The following is a 7,600-nucleotide window of genomic DNA, read 5'->3' on the forward strand; positions in this document are numbered from 1 at the left end:
CCGGCCCCCACAATCAGCTGCAGGAAAGGCTCATCCCTGCTCCCCTGAGCGACCTCACACTGAGGGACCGAGGCCCCGTATCCTAGCCGCGTCACCATCCCCACCCTCCGGCCTGGGCTGCTCAGACTTTAGGGTGAGCCTAGGATCGACCACTAGCCTGGCCGCCCCCCGCCCCACCCCAGGACAGCTCAGGGTTTGTTTTGGTCTGTGCCTCCAGGACTTGGTTCTGGTCGACCCCTATGACCCCTACCTGGTGGCTGCCTCTGGCTGCCCAGGGCCGCCCAGGGCAGGAGATGCAAGAACCCGTACCGCGGCTGCATTGATGAAATCCTTTAATGTGACAGGCCCAGAGGCCTAGGTCCCACTGTGTCCCCCAGCCATGTGGCCTTATGGCTGCTGAGAGGCCGCCCTGCTCCGTCTTTGCTGGGGAGATGCAGCCAGGCCTGCGGAATGCTGCTCTGGCATGGACACCAGTGGGGGCTGGGGGCTGGCTGTGCTGGCAGGAGGCTGCAAAGGAACACTGGCAGGCTGAGCAGGCAGCAGGGTGGGGACCACAGGGTGCTGGGCCGGTCAGGCTCTAGGTGGTGTCTGGGCCGCCATTGTGGCGAGGCGGCCTCTCTGTACGGCCCATGTCATCATTCAGATGCCCTTCTGTGCCCCCAACTCCAAGCTGATGGCTGCCCCATCTTTGGTCACTCTCACATTGCCCCCATCCTGCAGTACCACAGAGTATCCCCCTACCCCTCCGCTCACATGTGCACTTGTGCTTACACACCCGCCCATGCCTGGCTGTAGCAGTGTCCCCTGAGTACGCCCCCTTACTCATGAGTAGGCAGGAACTCTGGGGCCTGTTCAGAGTGACTTGGTTCTGGGTGCCAGGGAAGGAAATGGAACAGAGGCCAAGATCCCCGGCAGGCGCCATCCTGTAGTTTGATGTCTGTCCTGTGAAACTGCAAGGGCCTCCCCTGAGGCCAGGATGGGTAGGCCCTTATGACAGGGCCATCCCAGCGTCAGGGAGAAAACATCTCACGGGCCAAGATGGGGGTGACCAGAGGGCGCCAAGAGAAAGAGGAGGAAAACACATAGCCACATGGAGGGTGAGGAGAGAGCCTGGTGGGAAAAGAGATGGGAAGAGAGGAAGGGGCACAGATGGGGACATGCCCCCAGAGAAGGCCACTGCAGACATCCCGCACTTCTGTGGCCGTGCTGGGTGCAGAGACAGCTGGCTCAGCTGCCGAAGACCTCAAGCTGAGGCCGGGCCAGAGCAGCCTGCATGCCTGACCAGCCCATCGCCTCAGGGCTGCCTTCTACTTCTTCCTCCATCCCAACCCACTTCCTCTTCTGACTCAGTGGATCCTTGCACAGGCCTGGGAGGTGGTAAGAGAGGAACTGTGTACCCACTGGTGGGATAAGGACAGTGAAGGTACAGCAGGACAGATCACACAGCAAGACACCAGCGTCAGAAGCCAAGAAAAGGGAGGCTGGAGCAGTCTCCCCCGCAGGGTGGGAGGAGCCTGGCAGAGAGGGCTGCACAGGACACTCCTGGGCCCACTTCCCAGCCAAGGTTTGGCAGGGGGTGTGGCCAGTGTGACCAAGGACTGAAAGTTGAGTAACACTAGGGCAAAAGGAGAGGAAGGGTACTCCAGGCAGAGAGAATAGCACCTGCACAGGCCGGAAGGGAGGATATAGTTAAACATCTGCAGGGAACTAGAGGATTTGATGTAGCAGAATCCAGATTCTCGTCTGGTGGGTGTGGCCAGATGGCGATAGGCAGAATTGTTCTCTTGGCCTTTGAAAGAGTCATGCCACAGGATCTTCCCCCTCAGGGTTGGTCAAGGCAGGCTTTCTGGAGGGCGTAGGGTGGGACCAGTTATCGGGGAGGGGGATCCCAGGCCAGAATCGCATGCCACAGCGGCAAGCCAGGAGTCTGTGGAGACAAGGGCAGGGCTGGATGATCCTCAGACACTTGGGACTGGGTACAGGCAAGGTCAGCAGAGCCACACCCCTGCCTCCAGAGGCCAGCTCATGGGTTTCCTCACAACTTCCCTAAGCTTCTAGACCGAACTCCTCTCCCATGTCGGAGAGGAGGAAGAGATTCAAACCATGCCGGGGTGGGCGCAGCACATGTGTGTGTGTGCGCAGAGCAGGGCTCAGCCTCCCTAGGCGGGGCATGGAGCTGGGTAACTGTGATGGGGGAGGGGGCGCAGAGTGGGCAGGGCCAGAAAACAGAAAGGGACACCGCAGCATGGGGGTGGTGGGGTGGCAGGGAAGTTCCACATTCCTACTAGGTGCTGACCCAGGGCTCTGCAGGGTCGGGGAGCACGGATCTCTGGGCGTGGGGTTGGAGGGGGTGCGGACTGCTCCTGTCCTGAGCTCTGCACTAATAGGCTACAGCTGTAGGGGGGTGGGGGCCTAATTCAAACCAGCAGGTTGCCCAGTTCCCTCCCAGAGCGTAAACGTCATGGCCTAGGCATTCAGGGCCTCCTCTCCCACCCTGCTGGTTCAAGGGGCCCTGGGCCTCTCACTAGTGATTGAGCCTGGCCCTCCCTGTAAAACTTGTGGGACAAGCACTCCGCTCTTGGAGGCAAGCCCAGGGGCTAGTGCCCCTGAACAATGTGTGTTTAGTTCCAAGCATTTAATACTCACCACTCCTAAGACAGAGGAGTCCTCGGTACTGAGGAGTTGTATTATAAAGGTCAAGCAATTTACCTAGCTATCCACCTGGAAGTGTCAGAGTGGAACTTGAACCCAGGCAGTCTGACTCAGGCCCCCAACCCTTAAGGGCTGTGCCACAGAATAGGTGCTCATCGAGATCTTTTACGTCTTCAAAATAAAATCAGATTGGGCCACTGGGATCCTTCTCGGTCTTTCTCTGGGCATCTGGCCTGGTGGTAGAGGTTTTAGTTGCAGGAGACCCTGGGTGACCTGAGACTGGGAAGTTCCAGCCCAGAGCCCTATCCCATGGGCTCTCTGGGAGGCTGATTCATCTCCAGACCGGCCCAGGAAAGGACGAGCACCCCGGTTCCCATGTGTGGTTGCACCCTCTTTCGGGGTTTATGAGCCGAGAGACTGGCAGTCTAAGGACCATTAGCCTCATGTTACAGAGGAGTCAGGCCTCCAGATGCAGAACGCAGGTGTCTGTCCCGAGAGCTTGGGTCACATTTTCTACCCCGATGTCCTCAGGACTCTAGGCTGGCGGAAGAGACGCAACCCTCCCCAGGCTAGTCTGGGTCCTGCCGACCGTGAAACTCGGCTCATGAAACCCAGTCTCTGGAGCTGGAGTTCGATAGCTGTAGGTGGTGAACAGTGGGTCTGGGGTCTCCAAGAGGCAGAAGTGCTTGGCCCAAGCTCCGTGTAGCCCCACTGGAGGCCTTCTGATTCACGGGGAGCAGAGCAGGCAGGGGCGATGGAGCACTGCCTCTACCTTCTACTGAAATCTCTAAAGAAGACCGTCCATGAGAGCCTCTTGGTCCTTTGTGTGTGTTGCCCAGGTGGGATTTCCTCACCTCACGCTCATCAGGCGCTGGCTGGAGCTGCCGAGGGTCTGTCTGCAAGAGGTGCAGTCTTCTTCCAGGGTGCCAGCTCTTCTCCCTGACCTTTACAGCATCAAAGAACTTCTCCCTGCTGAGCAGGAGTCCTCTTGGCACTCTGCCCAGTTCATTCTATCACCAGTGCCTCATGGGATTCACCTCTCGCTCTGGGCAGTGACAGAGTGCAATTCCCTCTCCCAGAGACCAGCCGTCTGAGCCCAGGCTCTTCCCACGTGAGCCGTGGCTTCCAGCCCCTCACCTGGCCACACAGTTTGTGTCACTCACCCTGCACCGGCGGAGCCTCCTTTCGCTTCCCAACAGTGATGCCTAGCCAGTCAGTGTTCACGGTCACTCGTGAGAGGGGCATTTCCCTTGAGTTCTCTTGCCAGCTAATTCAGAATAGAAAAAACCAAAGTCTTTGACACATTTCCTCCCAATACTGCCCAGCTGATCAAGATGATCACTATCAGAATTTGATTAAAGATCCTTGTGTTCTCTAAAAAATAAGACCCTAAAGGAACCTCACTTGGGGATTTCCCTACAGCAAACAGACTCTACACTTTTAAATTTTAAGGCAACACATCCAGATTTGCCTGTTTTCAGGAACTGCCTGACTTGGGGGTTTACTGTTAACTTTGAAAACTGAACCTCTGCCAATCTTACTGTGTGAGGTTATGTTGTATTCACTAAGAAAGTACAAATCCCTTTGAGTTCTGAGGAGAATAAAGTTAATTGTACTTGTCCTGCAAATTCTCATGTGGATGCTAAAAATATCACCATGAATGTTTTCTCCAGGAGAGAGTGCTATGTGCCTGCCCGGTGAACCACTGTTACGGGGGGAAGGTGGAGGCTGCAGGTGGCGTAGCAGGTAAACATGCTGTCCCTAGGCAGCATCTCACAGATGGTTGGGGGCGGGGGGGGGACGTATTCCCTCCTCAGCAAAGGCATCTGTTATATGCAGGTCACCTCAGCTGGATGACAACAGAGCCTGGAAGAAACGTGGAGTTGGCAGGGGAAGCAAGACCAGGCACCATCACTGGTTCTCTGCGTAGGTGAACATTTCTGCCTGAAGTTCTCTCTAGCTCCACCTCGTGCCCTACCACTAATACTCGGCCAGAAGACGAAAACAAGCCACAGACGGATGAGATGAGGTCTCTTCACTGGCTGGGTCGGCAAGGAGACTCAATGTCTCCTTTTCCATTTCAGAAAGACTATTTGAAGTCTGGATGAATAAAGGAGGATGAAACATGCACAGACTCAAACTTAGACTAAGTATATATTTTAATGTCTACAAGGCCCCCCTTTCCAGTTTTAGGGAAATTTAAATGAAGTGTATACAAATCAGACATTACCAATATGTACAAAAGTATTTTCTACAGTTTCTGAACAACACCAGCTCTATCATGTTTCGTTTGCAGTAAACAGGACATTACAAAACCAGTCCAATAATGCCTCGTCTATTAAGAAGCACAATACACATAATTCAATTTCATTAAAAAGTAACTGAAAACACAGAACCACCCCCTTCATGAAGAAAAGCTATTTCTGTAGTCCATTCAGTAAACACACAAGTTGAATGCTGCAGCTGAGGGCTGTTCTTTTCCATGGAGAAAACAAACGAGGCTTCTAGGGCCCACCTTTTCAGGGTAAAATTCTACCCACAGCACAACAGGCGAAGTTATCGCCTGTGGGAGGCAGAATTCTAAAATGCCCCTTCCCCTATTTCATGCCCCAATCCCAAGAACCTGTGAATGCGATACCACTTCTGTGATTATGTTCTGTGGCACAGCTGACCTTAACATAGGGAGACTATCTCAGTGGGCTTCATCTAATCACACGAACCTTAAAACAGAGGAGGAAGGCAGAGAGACCTGAAGCATGAGAAGAAGGCCTCGATGGGCCATTGCTGGTTTGAAGATGGAGGGAAGCACACAAGAAGGAATGCGAGCAGCCTTAAGGAGCCGAGCAAGAGGACCCCGGCTGCCAGCCAGCAAGGAAGTGAATACTGCTAACAATCTGAATGAACTTGGAAGCAGATTCTTCCCCAGAGCCTCCATAAAGGAATGCTGCCCTGCTGACCCTTGATTTCAGCCTTGTGAGACCCTGAGCAGAGAATCCAGCCATACTGTGCTGGACTCATGAGCTACAGAACTGTAAGCTAAGAAATGAGTGCTGCTTTAAGCTGCAAAGTTTGGGGTCATTTGTTACACAGCAGTAGAAAACTAATACACTGCCCAAAGGTAACTCTTCTTAACGTAATTAGATTTGGCAGTTTTTGTTTGGGTTCTAAATGCAGTTTCTTTCCACTGCATATTATTAAAGCAATATTCTCCTCCGCAGGCAACTTCTGAAAACCCTTCATATGATCGCACATTGTTCTGTATTCACTATCAAGTATGTTTGTTTGACTTAGGTCCTATTTTCTAATGTATTCTCATCTATCAACTTGGCAAACAACTGGGCACAACCCTGTTTATGAACCTTTTGTGGGTGATGGTTTTAATATATCCAAGGTCACCCCTCCATCCATCAGGGGTGGTCAGATCCCTCCAACTGAGGGCTCTTTCCCACTTCCCAAGTACACCAGGCAAGCCCTGGGGTAGGATGGCACAGAGTTCTGCATCAAACATCCAATATGAATTTCTTCTGCATAACTGGATTAAACTGGCACTAAGGTGATTAAGTACACTTGGGGAAAAAACTCAAACTAAAGGTTAAAAAAAATCTCACCAGGGCTTCCCTGGTGGCACAGTGGTTGAGAGTCCGCCTGCCGATGCAGGGGACGCGGGTTCGTGCCCCGGTCTGGGAAGATCCCACATGCCGCAGAGCGGCTGGGCCCGTGAGCCATGGCCGCTGAGCCTGCCTGCGTGTCCGGAGCCTGTGCTCCACAATTGGAGAGGCCACAACAGTGAGAGGCCCGCGTACCGCAAAAAAAAAAAAAATCTCACCAGTTTTTACAGGTCAAATCATTTTTGTAGGAACCACCCAAGACTGTGAAAGTGTGTAAACTATGCAGTACTGCACACCCCGATTCCCTGTCTGTTGTCGTAGGTTTACCATCTCACACCAGGCTTCACTGAGTCAGTGCAGGCCACTGAAACAGGGAAACATGCTGGCGGGTGCTGAGAACAGTTCAACTGCTCTTGCATCTGCCTCTTACTTGAAAGACTTAAAAGTAAAGCCCTGCAAAATGTGCCCAGGATGGTGGCAGGGAGATCTTGGTGTTACTTTTGAAGTCCACTCTCCAATCAACTCCTCCAGGGACACACGCATCAGTTCTGTGCAGCAGACCCCAGGGGCCACACAACCCCATGCCAATCCTGCCTGCTCCATGGCCTCCAGCCCACACCTGTGCTTGAGAGAGGCCCTCCAAATATTTAAAGTGAATAGAGCTTAGAAGGACCCATGTTTGGTGCCAATGAATTTTTAAAAATTCATTTCTCTCTCTGACGGAATTCTAATGTATAGTATGTAAGAATAATGCACCAAAAGGTACCAAGCACCAAAGCATGAACTGGAATAGAATTGTCTTTTTACAAACCGAACTTCTGATAGTATTTATTAGAAAGCACATAAAACATTAGGGCTTTAGAGACAGTGCAGGTATTTATAGTTAAGGCTGATTTACTCTTCTTAACCTCACCCGCCAGCCTGAAATAATACGTATACTGGGCTGTATGGTGACTACTTTTCTGATCCTCTGAGACAACAAAGAAGTAAGGAATGAATTAAGAACCCCAGAGCCACTGCCTTATACTCCTGGCTACTATTAGTATCAGTTCTGGGCAGTTTGTTTTTAAGAGCACACATGTATAAGATTCTGTGTAATTGGTATATAAGTTTTTGGTCACCTTTCACAGTTCTCCTTCACAGTTCTATGCTTGGCAGCATATATGCTAAAACTTTAAAAACGGGCAAAAAGAGTCTGTATTCTAAGAAATACATGAGATGGAGAGAAATAATCTATCTAAAATAATATTGCAAATTATATTTAAATTTCATGATTTCTTGATTCAAGAAAATGAAATTCATTTCCATAGTTGGCTACTGTAAAATGTGGCATACAAATA

The sequence above is a fragment of the Neophocaena asiaeorientalis genome, unplaced genomic scaffold, assembly GCF_003031525.2.
Source record: "Neophocaena asiaeorientalis asiaeorientalis breed wild unplaced genomic scaffold, Neophocaena_asiaeorientalis_V1.1 scaffold1148, whole genome shotgun sequence".
Lineage (NCBI taxonomy): Eukaryota > Metazoa > Chordata > Mammalia > Artiodactyla > Phocoenidae > Neophocaena > Neophocaena asiaeorientalis.